General features: G+C 40.0%; 1 protein-coding gene and 1 pseudogene across 18 annotated transcripts in view; one reads left to right on the forward strand and one right to left on the reverse strand.

The window, feature by feature from the left end:
* The window catches only part of Fhod3 (formin homology 2 domain containing 3), a 497,386-nt gene that overhangs the window by 373,241 nt on the left and 102,072 nt on the right, over positions 1 to 22,073 (reverse strand). The window contains exon 1 of one of the 18 annotated variants that reach the window (XM_087189343.1): positions 18,081 to 21,725. The exons of 15 other annotated variants lie outside the window; for them this stretch is intronic. The gene's annotated coding sequence lies outside the window, so the exon portion shown is untranslated. 2 more of the 18 variants (XM_021236690.2, XM_087189335.1) reach the window with 2 other exon arrangements.
* LOC106010293 (DEP domain-containing protein 1B pseudogene) lies at positions 4,792 to 6,297 on the forward strand (annotated as a pseudogene).

Here is a 22,073-nt window from a genome sequence, read left to right on the forward strand (position 1 = left end):
CTGTCGCCTCTTTGACCCCATCACAGGAAGGAAGGAGGAGCCACTGGATTATCTCCCAAGGCCCAGCACATGATTGGTACCAGTGAATGACTCCGGAGGAGTTGACATGGGTGGGCAAGTAGCTATAGGAAGGTAGGGGCTCTTCTGGCACTGTGGGGTGTGGCCCTCCTTGGTACTCTTGTCACCACCTCTGGCTTTGGAATTCACTCTGATAAATACAACAATGGGTAGAAATCCATGGTCCACACTTATGTGACCTTTTATGTACCTTGGAAGGAATAATGAAAAGAGATAGATCTCTTGAGGTGAGAAGGATTTTGTTCTCAATCTCTACTAGTAAGAGGACTTTTATGTAAATGAACATAACTTTCTTGATCTTAAAAAAGGAATAACCCACTTCAACTGCTCTTTGAACAGCTAAGATCAGACACCCAGGTAGCTACTCCTGTGCTTGGCACACAACAGATTCTCAAGAATTACAAAGTCTGCATGCTCTCCTAGCAGTTGTCTAGTGTGCAAAATAAGGTAGAACTGTTATTTAAACATGTTCAGCTACATCACTAGAAAGCCTCACACACTTCTGTGAAACGCATTTGTAAGCCCAACTGACAATAATTTTTTAATGAAATTTTAAAATTATATAAGCAAATTCATAGAGAGAAAATGTAAACTAGAAGTTACAGGGGCTTGATTGCACAAGAAATAGTACGAAGAATCAACAAATGGGATCACTTCAAATTAAAAAGCTTCTGCACAGCAAGGGAAACAACCAACAGAGTGAAGGGACAACCTATAGAATGAGGAAAATTTCTGCCAGCTATTCCTCAGACTTAAGACTAATATCTAGAATACATAAAGAACTCAAGGGCCGGGGATTTAGCTCAGTGGTTCAGGCTCCTGCCTTGCAAGCGCAAGGTCCCAAGTTTGATCCCCGGTACCAAAAAAAAAACCCTCAAAATTGGACACCCTCAAAATCAAAGACCTAATCAAAAAATGGACAAGTAAAATGGCCAATAAATATATGACAAAAGGTTCATCATCTCTGGTGATTAGAGAAATGGAAATTAAAACCACACTAGGATTTCATCGTACTCCAGAAAGAATCACTATCAAATAATAACACATGCTAATGAGGCTGCAGGGGAAAAGGAGCCCTTGTTGGAAAAGTAAACTAGTACAACCACTATGGAAATCAGTATGGAGATGCTTCAAAAAGCTAAGGCTAGAAATTCCATTTAACCCAGCTAGTCCCCTTCTAAATATCTTCCCAAAAGAGGTAGAAGCCATTATATTACAGTGATACATGTATATCCATGTTTATAATAGTACAATTCATAATAGCCAAATTCTGAAAGCAGCCTCTATGCCCATCAACAGATGAATGGATAAAGAAAATGTGATATTCTCCCATAAAGAAGGATAAATGAGTCATTTATAGGAAAATGAATGCACCTTGAGACCATAATATTAAGTGAAATAAGTCAGACACACAAGCTTAAATATCACATGGTTTCTCTTATCTGAGAAACCTAAAATATAAAGAAGTAACAAAATAAAGGATAGACAGAAAGAAGTAGGAAGACAGACCTTTCTTATATGGGAAGGAGATTAAGAGATAAAAGGAGGGGGAAGGAGTTGAAAATAAGAAGTGTCATGTACATGTACCAACTTCCCATAAGGAATGTAATCATTACGACTGGAAACATGTACTAACAAAAATAAAAAGTGAAAAAAGTTACAGGAGCTGGGATAAAAGGACATTGATGAGTTATTGCTTAATAGTTAACAGAGTTTCTGTTTGGGAAGATGAAAAAGGTTTTGGAAATACCTTTTGGTGGTGGCTGCATAGAACTGTTAACATAATTAATACCCCTAATGTGCACACTATAGAATGCTTGAAATGGCAAATTTCATGTTACACATATTTTACCACACTAAGAATACATTTTAACTTAATTATATGTACAACATTATGAGTTCTAGAGAGTAAGGGAAGTACAAGTATTTTGAAAACTGGAAATGGTGAGCCTTAGCACTGGCCATGAGCAAAACATATATGTTGAGGCTGCCTAACATTATTGGTGCATCTGTGCTTGCTAAAGAGGTGCATCGTGTGGGTCAGCAAACCTTGACCCAGGAAGCAGCTCACCATCCATGAAGCAGCAGCCCTGGCCATGGTAAGGCTCCCTGCACCATTCAGCAGGCCTGAATTCTGGGCAGACCCGCAACTCCTAGAACATGTCACACTCTCAACATTTTCTACTCAGGAGAAATATTAAAGAAGCCCCTAAAAGGAGGACCCAGTCCCACAGGGCTCTCGTGTGTGCAGAGTGGAGGTAGAACAGAACATCTGTAGCCAGGTGCTGTTGACCACGGAAGCGACTCCTTCCACCCCAGGTGAGAGGAACACCGCTGTCCACCCATCACCAGCACACCTCTACTTCAGGTCTCCTAAACACAAGCTAACAACAATGCCTGTTTTCTGCTGGAAAACCGAAGGAACAGTCCAGTACTTTGACAAGACTCTGATGAACACTGCTGAAAACCAGGCAAGTGCTTCTAGGAAAGATGTGTTCTCCACTACTGGCCTTGCCCACTGCCAGCTCTTTTAGTTCTCTTTCATAGAGGTGGACCTGGTGGGCAGTGGCCCTGGCCAGGCCACAAGGACACCCTCAGCAGTGCATGGTGCCAGGAAGATGAGGAAATTCAATACCCATACCATTCATTCATTTTTACTCATTGGCTTTTTTGCACTTTTTACTATTAGACTTCTATATCTAACCAACATTTTTTTGAATCTTCATCCTATTCAATAGCAAATCTCTTCCAATCAAAACAAAAACCTACAGTAATTACAGGGGAAAAGGTATTCTGAATTTTATAAAATTTCTTAAAGATCAAATTCTTTTTACCTAAAGTTTTGCTCTAGGGAAAAATAAGTTCATCTGGGTGACTCCTCCAGAATCATTTTGAACTATACATGGCAAAAATGGCTGGAGATCTCTTCACAACAAACAAACAACTTCCCGAGCTGTATAAGAATGAATTCTTTTTTTCTTTTTTTTTTTTTGTACTGGGGATTGACCTCAGGACCTTGCACTTGTGAGGCAGACACGGTGCTACTGAGCTAAATCTCCAGCAAGAATGAATCTCATTTAATACTCCTCACTTGTCAATCACCCTGACTTTAAAGTATATGCATTTCAGCAACATATTTTGGTAGTGCTTGGACTGAACCAGAGTCTTTGCACTGAGCTACATCCCCAGCTCACCCCTCTTCCTTAAATTTTGAGATAGAGTCTGGCTAAATCACTGAGTTGCCCAGAGCAGGCTGGAGTTTATGATCCTCTTGCATTAGCCTCTGAGAATGCTAGGATTATAGGCGTGTGCCACCGCACCCAGTTTATTTTTGTTTAAAAATGGTATCTCCTTGTCCCCTTAAAGTTTGCAATAATTCTGTAAAGTTTAGTTTAACTACTAGAACTTAAGGAGTTTTTATTTTCTTGGTAAGTAGCTATTTCTCCAATTGCTCTTCAAATGTAGGTGTAATATACATAGAGAAGGACCTTGCATTTGCACAGATTCCCTTACACTTGCTCTAAAAGTACTAAAGAAAAAGTACTGAGTCTGAGGAACTTTTATGTCCCCTGCCACTCAGCCCTTAAGGCAGTGGCCCTGAGCACTATTAACACACACATATCCCTCTTGCTATCTACAAGGGGTAGGGGGTGGGGAAAAACAGTCTTGGTTAAAATTTGGCAAGCACAGAGCACACTTTATGCGAGGATCTCAAATCCTACTCACCACTCCAGTGATCCATTTGTCACCCTGCAGATGGCCCACCAGGATGAAGTCTATTTTAGGAGTGTCTGGGTGGGGATAAGAGAGGCCAAGAGAACAGCCATCACCTGAGACAGGCTACCCAAAAGGAGGAAGGCAGTGGCAAATCAATCTTGCAATGGCCAAATGATGGCTTTGTTTTAGGACCAAGGCAAGAGAATGTCAAATGGCACTGGAATAAATTAGGGTGCTCTCATCTGGGGAAAAGAAACTAGAATCTGGGTTCCTCTCCTTTTCTAAAAATAAACTGCTGCAGCATTCTCCTGGTGGTGGAAGTAAATCTATGGAAGTAACTGGTGTTTTGTGCTCCAAACATTTTAAATGTGGGCACTCCATACTGTGGACAAAAAGCAAAAACAAGTGAGCCAACAAATACTACAGGAAACAGCAAGTAAGATAAAAAGCGACCACTGAAAAATAGGAACAAAATGGTATCAAGAGGCCAGGCCTCTGGGTCTTTAAGAACTATAGTTCAACAATAAATCTCCTCTTACAAATTTTAGTCTCAAATATAGACAGGTAAATATGAAATCAATGGACTCTTCATTCAGGATCATATAGTAACAAATGATACCCTCTAAGAAATTATATTTGTCCCAAGAAAAGTTACCAAAGCACTTAACAAGTTTTAAGTGAAACCTAAAGTGTTTATTAATTCACCAAAAAAAATGTGAAGATAATCTTTTAAACAAATGGTGCTATAACAACTGGATCTCCATACACAAAAAATATTAAGTTAGATCCTTACCACATGCAAATAATATTAAGTTAGACCTCACATAATATGCAAAAACTGACTGAGAAAGGATCAAAGACCTAAATGTAAGAGGTAAAATAATAATATTCTAGCGCTGGCTCCGCTGCAGCAGCAGCTTCGAGCCGGCCACGGAGCACCGCCTCATAGGGCCCGGGCCATACAGGGCCACTAAGCTATGGAATGAAACAGTGGAACTTTCTCAGGCCAGGATGCCCTTGCGGAAACATCGCTGTTGTTTCAAGAGTTAGGAGCATTACTTCACAGCGGCCGAGGCTGTGGACTGGCTGCATGAGCTGCTGAGATGCAGTCAAAACTTTGGCCCTGGAGTGACTCAAAACAAACAGTCCAGCTGCTGAAAAATCATGTTATTGAAGACATCAAGGGAAAATGGGGTCAGGAAGATTTTTAAGACAACTGTCACTTATACAGATTTCCTCCTTCCTCCACCCTGAAACCATATCCAAAGAAGCCCCCATACCAAAAGGATGTCATTAAATTCCCAGGATGGAAGGATTCCCCAGCAGACACCTCACAAGAGAACATCCATGCCAGTGAGACCAGTTGTGATAAATTCCGAGATGTGGTTCAAGTGTCACAGTGTTGCCATAGGCGAGGTGCCGGCTTGCCATCTGGTCCACCAAAGACAGCTGACTGAGGCCCATGTGGAAGAGATATGGAAGTCGATGACCTTGTCCAATTTACAGAAAATCCTTGGCCTGGATTCCTTAGAAGAAGTTTTAGACATCAAACTCGTCAACTCCAAGTTCATCATCCATAACGTATACAGTGTTAGCAAGCAGGGAGTTGTTATCCTTGAGGACAAGTCCAAAGAACTTCCTCACTGAGTACTGTCAGCTATGAAATGTTTGGCAAATTGGCCCAGCTGTTCAGATTTGAAGCCGCCTATGTACTTGGGATTTGAAAAAGATGTGTTGAAAATGACAGCAGATTATTATAGTCACCTGAAAGAGCCACTGCTTACATGTCACCTTTTTTATTCTTTTGTCAATGTATTAGGTTACAGAAAGAGAAAATGACAGTTGAAGCATTTCAGATTTGTTGCCTCCTCCTGCATCCTGAGAACAAGAGAAAGTTACAGCTGCTGATGAGGATGATGGTGAGGATCTGCTTAAAGAAATACCACCCTGTGTGATGGTTTTGGCACTTGGACACTGATGGTCCAGACATTTTCCCATTGCAACTCGTGTTCCAAGGATGAAGTACACTTGGATGAGTTAGTAGCTGCTAGGTTGGTGACATTTTTTAATGGACAATTACCAGGAGATTCTGAAAACCCTTTGGCCTTGCAGACTTCTATAGAAGAGCGTGTGGCTCATCTATGAAGAATCCAGATAAAATACCCAGGAGCTGATATGGATATCACTTTTTCTGCTCCTTCATTTTGCCGTCAAATTAGTCCTGAGGAATTTGAATACCAAAGAACATACAGCTCTCAGGAACCTCTGGCAGCCTTGTTGGAGGAAGTTATAACAGATACCAAGCTCACCAGTAAAGAGAAGAAGAAAAAACTGAAGCAGTTTCAGAAATCCTATCCTGAAGTCTACCAAGAACAACTTCCTACACCAGAAACTGAAGCACTTCTGTTTTCTGAAAAACCCAAGCCCAAACCACAGCTGTTCATGTGGGGACTGAAAAACCCTCTCCAGCCATGTCAAAGAACTAGAAGTTTTCGGATGTGAGGTTTCTACAGCGACAGAGTTTAGAGACCTCTGTGGTGATCGTTGTTTTGAGTGACTAGTAGCGGAAGAAAGAAAAGCATAAAATATAAACTACTGAAATATACATACAGGATGATCTGACTTTTAAAATATTGAGCCATTGTCAGTATTTTTGTAAGACTATGATTTTTAAAGTTGTACAAATCAATAATAAATTGAGTCAAACATATAGCAGTAATGTTAACAGGTTTGGAATTGTTAAAAAAAAAATCTAAGGGTGTAAAATATTTTTAAATGTTTCTATTTGTTGCTTTTCATGGTGTTTATAAAATAATTATGTGTCTATCCTAGTTATTGATGTCTCTGTCATAACCAAGTCTTAAGAATTGTGTAAGTACTTAAATAAGAAAAACACTGGGTTCTGTTAACTGTGATGCTATTGACTTAATGGCCAATTGCGATTTCTCCTGTATAAATTCCATTTTTCAGTGCTGTACAAAAAATTCTTAAAGTTCTGTATTGTGGTGGCTGTGTCTTTTATTGCAGATGTGTTGGATGTTATGGTAGATTTTACCAAAGTTGACTGTCTTATATGTAATAGTTGGCATTTACCTATAAAAAAGAAATAATAATATTCTTATTGAAAAGCATAAAAGTAAACCTTCCTTACCTTTTCTAAAGCAATGTTTCTTAGAAATGACACCAAAATTACAGACAATAACAAATGTTGGCAAGAATTTGGAAAAATTAGAATCCTCATATATTTCTGATGGAAATGAAAAACGGTGCAGCTGCTTTAGAAAACAACGGCAGGCAGTTTCTTAAAATGTTAAACATGGAATCACTGTACTATATGATCTAACAATTCCACTCTAGGTATATACATAAGATAAATGAAAACATATGCACACAAAAACTTGTGTATGACTGTTCATGCTAGCATTATCCATAAATGTACACTGAAATGTACAACCGCTGATGAATAGATAAACAAGATGTGATATATATCCATACAATGAAATATTAGGGGAACCACAAAAAGAAATGAAGTATGGACAAATACTACAACAGGAATGAATCTAAAAATCAGCAAAGTGAAAGAAGCTAGATACAAAAGGCAAAATGGTAACGATTCTATTCACAATAAAACATATACAATGCACAAATCTATAAAGTAGATTAATGGTTGGCATGGATTAGGGAAATTGGAGAAAAATAGGGAGTGATTGCCAATGGGTATAAAATTTCTACTGAGGGTGACAAAAAATGTCCTACAATTGTAGTGATGGCCGCACAACTCTGTGACTATATTACAAACTACTGGATTGGATACTTTAAGGTGAATGAATTGTACCATATATGTTGGCTCATACCTAATTGTTACTTGGAATGGGAGTTGGGTAGCCAACAACAGGCACCAGCATAGCCAAGGAGTTGGCAGGAAAGAGCCAGGGGCAGACATACTGGAATCTGGCCAGGGCTGGACAGCATCCATCATGAGAAAAGGTGGGGATGTCCACAGTCCAAGGAGCAAAGCCCAGAGCAGGTGGTGGATCATTTCCATGGAGCACTTGGGCCTCATGACTCAGCCATTAAAGGGACATATTTACGGATTTTGTAAATAAGAACTGTATGAGATGACTGAGGAAAATGGTCATGATGGCAGTGATCTGACCAGGTGATGGAGCAATTAATTATTTCTGGGAGGAGCCCCTAAAACTCTTTGCTCACTCCCCCTGCTATAGTTTTGGTAACTGGAAATGAAAACAAGAGTAGCCCTGAGGAGGAAGATGAGCGGTGAGCAGAAACAGGGAGGGAAACCAGAAGACAGGAAACTTACCACTGACCCAGTGACCCAGGCAGATGCTGTACTTCTGGTCTTACCAATGTGTTGTGCAAAGCACTGGACTCATAAATGACCTCATCCCACAACAAGCACAGACACATGTGCACCTAGCCAGTGTTTACTGTGTGTGGGTGGGTGGGTGGACAGATGGGTGATATGACAAGCCAGAATAAGAACCCACATATAGTCTGATTACACCATGTGAGTGCCCCAGTGGGTCATGCCATTAATGCATGGCATTGTGCCAACAGCACTTCCTTTTTACCAGTCCATGGAAGTGGTTTATAGACTGTTCTGACTCTTGAGCTGGCAACCAGAATACCACATGACATCATTAACTCCAAACTCCATAACAGCACTCCAAAAATAAAAGCTGCCAATTGCCATGGGACATCTGCTCTCAGGTAAAGACAATCTGATTCCTTCACCCAAAGGTGAGAATGACTGATAGGCCACAGAAGGGCAGAATTTAAAAAGGAGAAAGGCTAATCAAAAAGCATTTCCTTTCAATGTCACCTGTAAGAGGCATCTGTATCCCTTCTCTCCCACCCACCTAACTCCTAATCTTAGACCACAGAATCCTGACAGACACTCCACCCTCATACTCACATGTGTCCAAGGCTGTGTTTTCAGGCACATACAGAAATGCTCTAAAAGAAAAACTTTTACAAAAGTATAAAATTTAGCTCTCAAAAGCTATGAGGATTAAAAAACAAGGCAAGAGGACTGATGGGTTTCTAGGCTATCCAGTTCAGAGAGCTCCAATTCATATCTCTGTGGCAGGCCACATTTCAGCAGATCCACTTACAGCCATACCCACTAAATGCCATATACATTGTGACAAGTGACCCAGCATCTGCAATAGTGAGCAGTCCCTGGAAGCCAGCACCCATTTGTCATTCCCTGGAAAAGCAAGAGTCTGCAGGTGCCACCTTGTTTTACTACTAATATACAATGTAAACTTAGGACAGATCAAAATCCATCAAAGTTCACACTTGTGACATGAATTTGCCCACTGGCCATTATCAACAACCTACTATGTGCTTTAGCACTCCAAGCACAGAACAATGAGCAGTTACTCAACTTCTGGAATCCACAGGCAAATTTAAATATTAGCTTTTAAATAGAAACAGAACCTTGCTTCATTTAACCACCAAAGAAGGAGAAAAAAGAAAATGAATTATTATGCAATTCCCAGTATACATGAATCTTTCAGCCACAAACAAGACTCATTTCTCCATGTAGACAAGAAGCATGTATGTTTCATATTTTATAATATAAAGATGTTCTCACAGCTAGCACCTCATGAACCTTATAAAGCATATATTCTTTGTTCATCTGGACTTCTATAAATATTGGCCCTTACATTTATTCTTATTTCTGTGTTTGACTATCTTATTTTCACCTGCAATTTACATATTTTTTAAATCCTACATTGAGATGTCACATGCCCGTCCAATTTAGGCAAAAATATATAAAACTTTAAATTTTAGATTGCATACTGCAAACATTTCATACCTGTCAATTTGGTTTATAGCATGATGCCAACCAAAAAAAGGAGAAAGAGCAAGAAAGAGGAATCTTTCCAAGCTTTAAAAATACGTTTTGATCTTTGAACTAAATCCTCAGCAAATCAAAACATTTTTCCTTTGACTATAATTAAGATAAAACAGAGGAATCTGAGTCTCCTCAGCATTTCCCTTTAAAAACAGTACTGTGGGTACTCTTTCGCCAATTTCACAGAAGCACAAATGGAGGAAGGGAAAAGTCAAGGGACACAGTTACTAAGCGACAGACCCAAGAATTAAACCCTGAACTTGCAACCCCACATCCATTTCTCTTTCTGCTTAAGAGTAGCTGATGTGGGCCGGGGATTTAGTTCAGTGGTTTTGCCCCCTGCTGCGCAAGCACGAGGACCTGAGTTCAATGCCCCGTACCAAAAAAAAAAAAAAGAGTAGCTGATATTTTATAAATAAGAAATATACATCAAAGACTTCACAAAAACCACAGCACAAAAAGGGGCAACAGATGCATTGTCATTTAGTAGCTCACTGGTTTAATAACAAAATATAAATGTATAATTGGATTTTCCACTTCTAATGATTGCTAACTAGATGAACCAAAAAATTATAGATGAAAGGTAAAATCACTCATAACCTTACCATAAGAACAACAGGCCTGGTGCCCACCAGTTTGAGAACACAGGTGCAGTCCTCTGAGCACGTTATTCTGGCTCACCAGGTGGCTTTGCCTTCAGCTTCCTGCTAGCCACTAAACTGGGTGCATGTGAACCTGGGGAACAGAAGTCTCAGTCGTTGGCATCACCTAGCAACTGGTCAGAAACAGGCTCTCAGACCCATGGTGTATGCAATCTGCAGCCCCAGGTGATATACTTGAGCTGTGACACTGCACAAACTGCCCTTCAGGAGTCTGTAGCCCAGCCAACGTGAGTTCAGGCCACATGTACACATGATCCTGTATAACAGGAATAATTTGCATCCTTTCTGCATTAGCTGATGTGCCACAGCTTTCACACTTCCATCTCATCTAATGCCCCCATCAACCTGATGGAGTGAACTCTGAAGTCCCTGGTTTGCTGATGAGGAAGAGGCCTGAGGTCACAGAGCAGGTCAGGTGGGAGGCGAACTGGCACTGGACACAGTCTGCTGCTTCCATCCCTGTCCCACGAGGTGGTACCAACAACCCCTTAGCATACGGCTGAACAGGGGCTGGCTCTCCAGAAGCCCTCTGGAATGAAACAGTCCCCTAAGGAGGGCGCAGCAGGAAGCAGTATAGCCCAAATGGCCAGATCGGCCAGGGTTTGGGGCAGGCCTTGCCCCAACTGTCAGGGGGCAGATGATGGGGGAGGTTACAGAGAGGAAAATAGAACCTCCCTGCTGGTGAGGCAGAAATGTGATCCAGAAGTAAACCACTTAGCACAGGTGGGACAGAGAGCAACTCTGGCTCTAGTTACCCTGTGGGCACTGGGGTGTGCGATAGATAGCTCAGCACTTCTCAGCCCTGGCTACCCCAAAGAGTCACCTGGAAAAGCTTTCTAAAAGGACACCAAGGCCAAGCCCCATGCCTTGAGAGCTGGCAACCACCTTTCTGTGTGTGTGCTTTTTTCCTTTGAAGGAATTTCCCACATATCCCAATTTCAGTATGCATTATGCATGTAGCCTGAAGGTAATCTTACAGAATATTTTTAGTAATTTTGTACATTAAACAAAGTTTCACGGTATGGAATTTTCCACCTATGAGGTATGTCAGCACTCAAAAAAGGTTCAGATTTAGGGACTTTTTGGATCTCAGATTTAGAGGTTAGGGATGCTCACCTTATACTTTGTAAAAGAGCACTGGCACACCAGAGGGCTTCCCCTGTTCCAATTTTAGCAGGTGGCACAAAGAAAAGACTTGCCATTCATCTTGCAGATAAGCTCAGAGACATGTTTTTTTAAAGGTAGGAAGAAAATTATGGGATTCCATTAACTACTCATGATTCTTCTTTCTCCTCTACATTCTCAGGTAGTACACATGTCAACTCTCCGTAAGCAATGCCCTACTCTATTCTGCCAGCCTCATTCTAAAAGTGAGATAGGGTGCAGAACACAGAACACACCCCAGACAGGCTCCTAGGGGGAACAGGAAAGAGACAAACAGAGACATCCCAGCACACCTCAGCTTTCCCAGGGTTCTCCTGGCTGGGTTGGGCCCGTTCCATCTCTAATTTTCAAGGATTTGCACTGACCACTTCAAAGGGGCCCAGGATCCTGCACCTTGAACCCCATGGCTCCTTCCCAACAAAACTGTTCTGGATGATTTTCACTTCATTGTCATGGCTTAGCAAAGTCTAAGCAAGGAGAGCTTTCCTATGGCCTTGCCAGCTTGAGTTTCTAACTTGCGTCACTGTTGGCCACAGCCTCAGCCCAGGCTAACATGCCTCTGGTCAGATGGGAAACAAAAGATGCCGTTCTGTGTAAATATTTGGTTTTCTGCAGCTGATGGAAACTCACTGTGGTTCTAGTTCAGATACCCTGAACACTGGAACATATTTGTTATTAAGGCGTTAAAATTCAGAAAAGTATAAAGCTCCATTCTGCACAAAGCCATTTCCCATTTTGATATAAAGGGAGGGAATGGCCCAAAAGGATATACAATGTAACATCAAGTGAAAAGCAGTGGCTGTCAGGGAAAGAAGACTGGACTAACGTCATAGGAAAGTGGCTCTATTCCTGGCCTTGCCAGTTGCTTTGTGATCGTGGACAAGTCATTTTTCCTTGCGGGGTATTCTCATAATATAAAAATATATACCCCTATATAAAAATTATTCTAGATCCCAGGCTCCTAGGGCAGTGAAGCTCAGCCGGTCCCAGCACCCGGAAGGAAGCTCCCCTGCTGCCATCCCAAGCTCCTAGGGCACAGAAAGTGAGCCGGGTGGGCGCCAGAAGCACCCCCCCCATGGAAATGAGAAGACACATAAACAAGCCTCAGAAACAGACTTCCAGATCACCTACAGCAACCCCAAAGGGAAACGAGATAGAATACTCTGATACTCAACCACGTGGACTCTGAACTGGCAACAAAAGAGGATCTGGGAAAAATGAAATCAGAAATAATTACTCAGATAACAGCAAAGATTTTGCTTATGGTGCAAGACATGATTAATAAATCTAGAGAGGACACAGATTTAAAAAAAGAGAGGATCTGAGGAATATGATGAAATCCCAACATAGGAAACAAATGGAATCCATAAAACAGATACAAACAGATTTCCAAGAGATTAAAAACTCCATCGAAAGTCTGCACAGCAGAATGAACCAATGTGAGGATAGAATTTCACATATAGAAGATAAGATTGCAATTAGTGACCAGGAAAAGAAAAATTGCTTTAAAATTGTAAAGGAACATGAGAAATCAATCCAGCAGCTGCTAGATAATGCAAAGAAGAATAACATAAGACCGATTGGAGTCAATGAAGAAACAGGAGAGAGTGCAGATGACATAAAAAAACTCTTCTCAGAAGTGATGGCAGAAAACTTCCCAAGGAGGGGAAAAAAACTTGACATACAGATAAGTGAGGCATATAGGACTCCAGCTAACCTTAATCAAAAAAATCTACACATAGGCATATAATAGTTAGGATTCCAGAAATCCAACAGAAGCATAAAATTCTACAAGCAGTGAGAGAAAAGAAACAAATCACATACAAAGGAAAGCCCATCAGAATCACAGCAGACTGACTTCTCAATGCAAACCCTCAAGGCAAGAAGAGCTTGGAGTGATGTATTTCAAGCCCTAAAGGAAAACAGCCTCCAACCCAGATTGATGTACCCTGAAAAACTATCTTTCAAAATTGATGGAGAAATAAGATGCTTTCATGATAAAGAGCACCTCAGGAACTTCATGAATTCCAAACTGGCACTCCAAAAAATTTTAGACAATACCCTAGGAAAAGACAATGAGGATCACCACCCCAGGAAACCCAGCAGAATGAATCCATTGGGCGTGACAAATTAAATGCACAGGGGGAGAATCCAACAACAAAAAAAGTCATGACAAGGCTTTTAAAACTTTTGACTTCATCTCCCTAATGAGTGTGTAATTCAATCTTGTTATTGTACTGATTAGTATTTTTTTGATTCTAGAATTGCACACCATTCCTTGTGCTCTACTGGCTATTTATCATCTTCTTATGTCTACATTTTAATTGGGTTGTCTATTAATGAGCTCTAAGAATTGTTTATATATTCTGGTCATAGGTTATATGCATTGTAAATATGGTCTGTTTAAGGACTACTTTTCATTTTAATGATGTCATTTAAAGTTCTAAATTTTGATGGAATCTCATCAATTTTTCTTTTATACATCATGGTTTTTGTATCCTAGGTAGTTCTTGCCTACCCTGAATTCATAAATATTTTCCCTTATAATTTCTTCTTAAAGTTTTATACTTTTAGGTTTTCATATTTAGGTTCATAGATTCCTTCAAGTTATTTTCATGTATGGAAAAAAAGGGTTGAGGTTAATTTTTTATATATGGATACCAGGTCTTCTAGTGCCATTTGCTGAAGACACTATCTCTTCCTCAGCCCTTGAATCAAATTTATATTCTATAAAATGCTAATGTTAAATAATCTTTCAAAACTCAGTGGACCATATATGTGTGGTTCTATTTCTAGATTCTCTGTTTTATTCAAATGATCTATATGTCTTTCCTTACACCAACACTGCCTTGATTACTGTAGCTTTAGAAGAAGTCTTAAAATTGGGTGCTAAATGTCTTCCAACACTAGTTTTGTTTTTGTTTTTGTTTTTGGCTTTTCTGGGTCCTTTGTACTCCTACATAACTTTAAAATTTCAATATCCAATTCTTCATTTATAGCAAGTATACACAGACCTGAATTTTTATATATACCTTGTGTTTTCTAATCCTGCTAAATTCAAGTACAAGTTCTAGGGGCTCCTAGAGATTTCTTAGTATTTTCTCTGTAGATGATCATTTCATCTACATATAAAGATTTTGCTTCTGCCATGCCAATCCTATCCTAGTTGTGTCATTTTATTGCCAGATTATTTTGGTTTAGACCTATGTTTCAAACTCTAATGGACAGATGAAGAGTAGGCATATATGCCCTTGTTCCCCACTTTAGGGACAAACCATTGTATCGTCTCCATTCATAGAAGGAGTTTTTGTTGGAAGTATGGAGTACATGTCTTTGATCTGTTGAGAAGGTTCTATTCTACTTCCAGTCTCCTGATAGCTTTTACCATGAAAAGCTGTAGAATTTAGTCCAATACTCTTTCTCCAACTAGTGACAGGATCATATGGCTTTTTCCTTTCCTCTGTTAAAATGATGACTTTTGGGGGTGGATTTTCCAATGCTGAACCAACACTGCCATCCCTATAATAAAACCACTTTCTACATACTGCCAGATATGACTTCTAAGAGTTTGTTTTGTTAAACAAATTTCTATCTATGTTCATACTTTTTTCTTCTATTTTCTTTATCCAGTTTTAGGATTAGCACAATGTTGATTTTCTAAAATGAGAGGAGAAGTGTTCCTTCTTTTTTCTGCTTTGTTTGATATAATTTATCAGTTAAAATGTTTATGAGCCTGCTGTTGTCGTATAGGTAGGTTTTCAAGCTAGGAATATACTTTCTTTAATAGGTGTTATTCAAATTTTATATTTCCTCCAGAGTTAGTTTCATTAATTTGTCTTCCAAGGTACTTCTTAGAAGTTGTCAAATTTATTTCAAAAAAGATTTTTGTAATACGCTTTCTATATCCTTTTAAATTCTGTAAAATCTGTGGTAATGTCTCCTAGATCTTAATATTGTAATTTAAAAAATGTATAACTGATATTGTGTAACAGGAAGAAAAGGTCTAAAAGAGCAGGGGAACTGGGAGGAGTAGGGGAAGGGAAAAAAGGGAAAGGAAAAAATATGAGAAGAGAAAAAAAATGGATACAAGGTCTTTGCAAATAGGGAAGGGTTGAGGGGGTGAAGGGAGGGCAAGGGAAGGGGAAAAAAAATGAGAACCAAGAGACTCATGTAATGGTACAAGATCCCAATGATGAATGTAACTGTATTGTATACCTAAAATGTACCAATAAAGTTAATGGGGGAAAAATTATTCTATATTAGTGTAAAATATATTTTATATAATTATTTTCTATTACATATTATATATGTCCTATGTTTGTTTTTATTAACATATTACCAAGCATTTTTAATGTATTCTATTTTCCACATGTGTTTTACACATATATGGAGAAACCCCAGCGAGGTGTGTGCCTGTGTATATAAAAGATACTGATCAAGGTGAGCACTTAGGTTGTTTGCAGTGATCAGTGTTTATAATCTATAACAAGGAGTGGGAAATCTATTGCTGCCATGATGAAAGCGAGACTGGACTTCCTCACACCTGGAGCTTCTGTATGTTTTCTGCTTTTAAAGACAAGAAGGCAAGTCCAACTGACTTGTTACGTCTCTTCTCCCCTGTCTGGCCCAAAGGCAACCAGTCTCTGTGGGCTTCTCCTGTCTTCAGGGATATTATTGAGCAATCCCAATTTCAAAAGCACCACATTTGAAATATTTTCTTGCCTACAGAAACCAAAGGACATTTTTTAAAAAGAATATATGAGATTTAAAACATCTGTTCACACAGCTATGTGTCCACAAACATTCATAATATTATTCAGTAGAAACAACCCACATGTCCATTAGCTGAGGAATGGAGGAGCGAAATATGGTATATCCATACAACGGAATGTTATTCAACCATAAAAAGGAAAGAAGTACTCATCTGTGTTACACCATGGATGAACCTTGACTTCATTATGCTAAATAGAAGAAACTAGACACAAAGACAGCATATTATGATTCCATCTATACAGAATGTCCAAAATAGGCAAATAAGCCATAGAGACCAAGATTTGTGGTGGCCAGGGACCTGGGGAGGAAATTGGGAGTAAATAACTGTTAATGAGTACAATGGCAATGTTTCTTTTGGAGGATAATGAAAGTGTTCTAGAATTAGATGTGGTGATGTTTGCATGACTCTATGCATATATTAGACATCAGGGAGTTTGGATGTGTATGCATTGTATCTTAAGCAGTTATAAAAACTGAGTAGATGAGCTGCATGTAAGAGTGCATGCCTGTAATCTCAGCATGCAGGAGGCTGAGGCGAGAGGATCACTATGAGTTTGAGGCCAGCCTAGGCTACTTAGAGAATTCAAAGACAGCCTGAACTACCTAGCAAGATCCTGTCTTACAAAAATGAAATTGAGTAGATGGACCTGAATATATGAGGGATGATAGTATAAAAACCTTCACAGTTCTACCTCCAGTCTCTGGGATAGAAACAGGCTGGTCACACTGGGCTGGCCCAGACAGACATCATCAAATGCCTAAGTCACACATCAAAGGAGCCTCACCTCATACTCACTGCACTTCAATTTCCCAGCAGCAGCCCTGCAAGGAGAGTGCTGCACTGGCCATGTCTCTCTAAGCATCCTCTTTTGTGACTATTTCTACTTGACAGGCTGTCTTAATCCATGCCAGGTGCTATAAGAAAATACTTTAGACTGGGTAAGTTAAGAACAGGAATTCACTCCTCATCTGAAGGTTGGGAATCCAAGATCAAAGCTGCAGCAAATTCAGTGTATGGTGGGGGACCATTCCTCATAGATAGTCCCCTCCATGTGTCATTGTATGACAGAAGGGGCAAAGAACTAACAAGCTCCCTCAGACCTTATTTATAAGGGTACCAATGTCATTCATAAGGGCTCTGCCCTAAAGGGCCCACCTCTTAATACTACAGGGATTAGGTTCCAACATATGGATGGCAGGGACACAAACATTCAGACCACAGCACAGGCCATGCATTGCATGAACTGCTCCTTCTCCTCAACTAGTATCCTAGTTGAGGATAGAATCACAAGTGATCCAGCTCTCCCAGAGCCAAAGGCCAGCTTATAGTCTTCAGATCAAGACCAAAGCCACTAGCCCTTATACTTTCTTTCACTTCTTCTCCTTAAAACTCCTCCCTCAAAGACAAATGTCTTTATCAACCTGACTTTTCTTTTCTTACCTCTTAGTCTGCTCCTGGGCTGAGTCCTCTTCTCTGACCACAGACACAAAGGAGGATTCCATCTCAAAAGAGACAGCTGCAGGCATCCACTTCCTGGTCGTATTTGGTTTTAGACCCACGTTCCCCAGGTTAGACTTATCATCTCCAGGACAGACCTGGGCATCTGGCCACCATCACTGCTCAGGGCTGCCTGGACTCATCTCTGATGGACATGTTTCCTGAGGAAGGCCCCTCATGCGACCTTCTCTCCCAGCCTTCTCTCACCCGACCTTCTCTAGTCTAGAATCCCCACTGCCCCTGTCTCACACAGGCCTCCCTCCAGCCCACCACAGAAGCCCTTCTCAGCCTGCCATGTGCTCACCATTCACTCAGAACCCAGCCTGAGGGCAGCCTGAGGTTCCACATTCCGGGAATAGAGACTCCCCTTTGGGCATTGGGGTCCTAGAGGTCTCTGCTAGAGCTGGCCTTGGGGAACAGACAGGAACCAACTAGGCCAAAAATAGCCACACTCCTTTATAAAGGGAATGGGCAGGAGTGGTAGTTCTATTTTTATATCCAGCATTTATTGGTAAACATCTATTGGAGTAACTTCCTTCTTTATTATATAATATTTTTTAAATTTAACTTAAAGACTGAGCATTTATAGTACACAAAATTATCATTTACTCAACAGCATATTTTATTTGCAGTTCATTTTTTCCCATGGCTCTATAAACATACAAAAATAAACCTTGGAAATTAATTAAAATCACACATAAACTCTACTATGTAGACCCAAAGCTGGAGAAACACTCTTCAATTCATAGAAAAGGACACAGCCTGCTGAGCAGTGTTAGATGCCTGCAGCCAGAATCCACATCTTGGGCCGGGGATTTAGCTCAGTGGTTCCGCCGCCTGCCTTGCAAGAGCAAGGGCCCGAGTTCGATCCCCGGTACCAAAAAAAAAAAAAAAAACCAGAATCCACATCTCATGCCCTCTTCCTACTCAGTGTTGGGGAACATTCTCACACTGTTATTTTCTCAAGGTAATTGAAGGGACTCTTCAATTTCTTAATCCATGCCAGAAAACTCAAATATGTGTCCAGGCTGCCCCAAAAGAAAGTTCGGGCTAAGAAGGGCAGGCTGGGCACAGCCTGGATGGGAACCAAAGAAGCCGATTCATAACCTGGTCTGGACATTTGCCTTTTTGCAAAGTGATTAGGACATGTAAGTTGGGCCAGGCCAAGAATCCCGGCCATGGAAGGAAGCAGCTCATGACTTACACTTTCCAGTGCTCCGTCAATGTCATGTGGACACTCAAAGCCAAGGAATGTTAGGTCTGCTTTCAGAACAGTAGTGCTCCCAAAAGTCAGGGTGCCTCTGTTTGTTTGATGTCAGACACAAGGCCCAGATTCCCCAATCTTAGAAAATAGGCAGCTTTGGATAAACAAGTACCCAAGAGAGTGAATTCAGGACTTTACCAAACTGTGGTCAGAACAAAAGGAAAGAGGCCCAAACTTTCCCACATGCCACTCACACTCTTCCCTCAATCACTATCCATGCCCCATCCCTTCCTCCTCACAACACACTTAAACATGCTCAGAGACAGCCCTGTAAAGGGGGAGCAGAGATCCCAGGTACACACAACTCCTTTCACTGTAGAAAATCATCTGGATTTTACCCATTGTGGCGGGAACTTGGAGCAAAGATTGAAGAGCACACAAAGTACATGTGGGTGACTGACTGAGGTTACAAGGGACACTAGCTTAAAGCTTGGTCAAAATAACATGAGGCTCCATATGCAATGGGTGTCCCCTGCCCTGGGTTGCTCCTGAGATAGCTGTTGAGACCACGTGCCAGCTCCACTCCCCACAGGCTTCTAATATCTACTGAACTAAAATCCAAAGCAATAAGATATGGCTGTGATTTCCTCCTCCCAAAACAGTGGCTACAGAATTACCACATGACCCAGCAATTCCACTCCTGAGTATATATCCAAAATGAATGAAAGCAAGGTCTCAAATGTTTACACACCTATGCTCACAGCAGCACGGTTCACAATGAGCACAAGCTCAACTGTCCATTGACTGGTAAGTAGATAAACAAAATGCAGTACATACATACAATGTAATACTATTCAACCTTAAAAAGGAAGGAAGTTCTGACGCCTGTCATGCCATGGATGAAATCTGAGCACATTATGTCAAGTGAAATAATCCAGTCACAAAAAAGACAAACACTTTATGATTCCACTTAAACACATATGTAAACATGAGGTGCCTACAATAGTCAAATTCACAGAAACAGAAATTAGAATAATGGTCACTAGGCTGGAGGACTAGTGAGTTGTTTAACAGGTATGGAGTTTCAGTTTTGCAAGATGAGATTTAGATATGGATGGCTGTAGAATGATATGAATGTACTTAATACCATTAAGCTGTATATTTGAAAATGACTAAGATAATAAAAATTTAATTTATACATATTTTGTTACTTTTGTTTTTTGCAGTACTAGGGATACAACCCACGACCTTCACACTGAGCTGCATTCTCAGCCTTTTTTTCTATTTTTAGACCCCAAGACAGGGTCTAAGTTGCTAAAATGCCTGGGCTGGGCTCAAACTTTTAATCCTTCTGCCTCAGCCTTCTAGAACGCTGGAATTATAGATGTGCACCATCACACCTGATTATTTTGCCACAATTTTTACAAAACAGTAGTTAAAGGAAGAAATAGTCAATAACTTCCTCGCAAACATAAAAAGCAGGCATGACTTCAAGGGGGTATTTCAGAATAGTAAGAAGACACAAATAAACAGAAAGAGCATTGAAGACAGCACATGAAAATGACCAAAGAGCAGAAGGAAAGGAGAAACTGAGAGCTAAGAGCTATTATTTTATTAGAGATTAAGCTGTTTCCTTAGGGAGAAATGATCAATTTTTTTTGAAGATTCTGAGAGTTTCTGAGCAAAAGAATTCATTTATGTTCTCACTAAGGGACCAGAACAAACACTCCCTTCCAAAATGATAATAGGATATTAGCTACATCACAATTTTATTTAGAAAAAACAAGATATGGGTACTTATTGTATCAGGGTTCAGCATCCCTTTCAATTAAGTATCATTTTTAATTTTACCCTTAAAAAATCATTTTGAAACAAGCAATGACAAAACTTTTCCCCTATTCTTCTAAAGATTTTATGAAAAGGCAATTTATTTAGCCTCTGTGCCTATAGGCGATTTTCATCTTGGAAAAGAAAGTTTCCGTCCATTACACAACTACAATGAGGTTACAGTTTTGGTATAAGAGTCTAACTAAGTAGCTTCATTGCGTTCAGTGTCCACACCTGGACCACCTGAACACTCCAATACGCCAAAACAGGTCCTTGGGGATCCCACAAAGAATGTTCTAGGGCTTCCCCACTTAAAGCTAAAAGAGTAAGGACTAAAAAAAAATGACAGAAATTCAAATCAAAACCAATGAGACTTTACTTCACACCTATTAGAACTGCAATCCAAAACGGAAATAAGCAGTGGTGAGGAGGTGGAGAAATTGAAACTGTCATGCTCTGCTGGTGTGTAAAATGGTGCCACCACTATGTGGTGGTTCCTCAAAAACCTAAAAGTAGAATGACCATATGATCTGGAGATAGAGAGAAGGAAAGAAAGAAAAGAAAAGAAAAGAAAAGACAGATTGATTCAAAACAGGGTCTCAGAGATACACTTGTTCACTCAAGGATACCATGTTCATAACAGCCATTATTCAAAATGAGCAAAAAGTGGAAGCAACCAGCATGTGCGCTGACAGGCACATGGATTAAGAAAATGTGGTATAGGGGCCAGGGATTTAGCTCAGTGGTTTTGCCGCCTGCTGTGTAGGTGCAAGGACCCTAATTAGATCCCCAGTACCAAAAAAAAGAAAGAAAATATATATGTATGACAGAATACTACCCATCCTTAAAAAAGAAAGAAATTCTGTCAATCACAACAACATAGAATAAAACAAGAAGACATTATGCTAAGTGAAATAAGCCAGTCACAAAAAGAGAAATACAGAATTGGATGATCTCACTTATTTAAGGTAGTCAAAGTAGTCAATGAATTAAAATACATTGCCTAGCAGCATTAAAAAAAGAAAATAGAACAGAGGTTGTCAAGGCCTGCAGGAAGAGGGAAACAGGGCCTTGGTGTTTAATGAATACAGAAAATTTTCAGTTTTGCAAGATGAAAAATTATGACGATTGGCTACACAAAAATGTAAATCTACTTAACACTGCCAAACTGTACTCTTAAAATGGCAAATTTATTTGTACATATTTAACAATTAAAAACTTAAATATACATTTATGCATATTTGCCATATCTATTATGTACCTATA

This window comes from Heterocephalus glaber, unplaced genomic scaffold (assembly GCF_053883595.1).
Source record: "Heterocephalus glaber isolate CG9 unplaced genomic scaffold, H.glaber_assembly_v1.0 deba00000331, whole genome shotgun sequence".
Lineage (NCBI taxonomy): Eukaryota > Metazoa > Chordata > Mammalia > Rodentia > Bathyergidae > Heterocephalus > Heterocephalus glaber.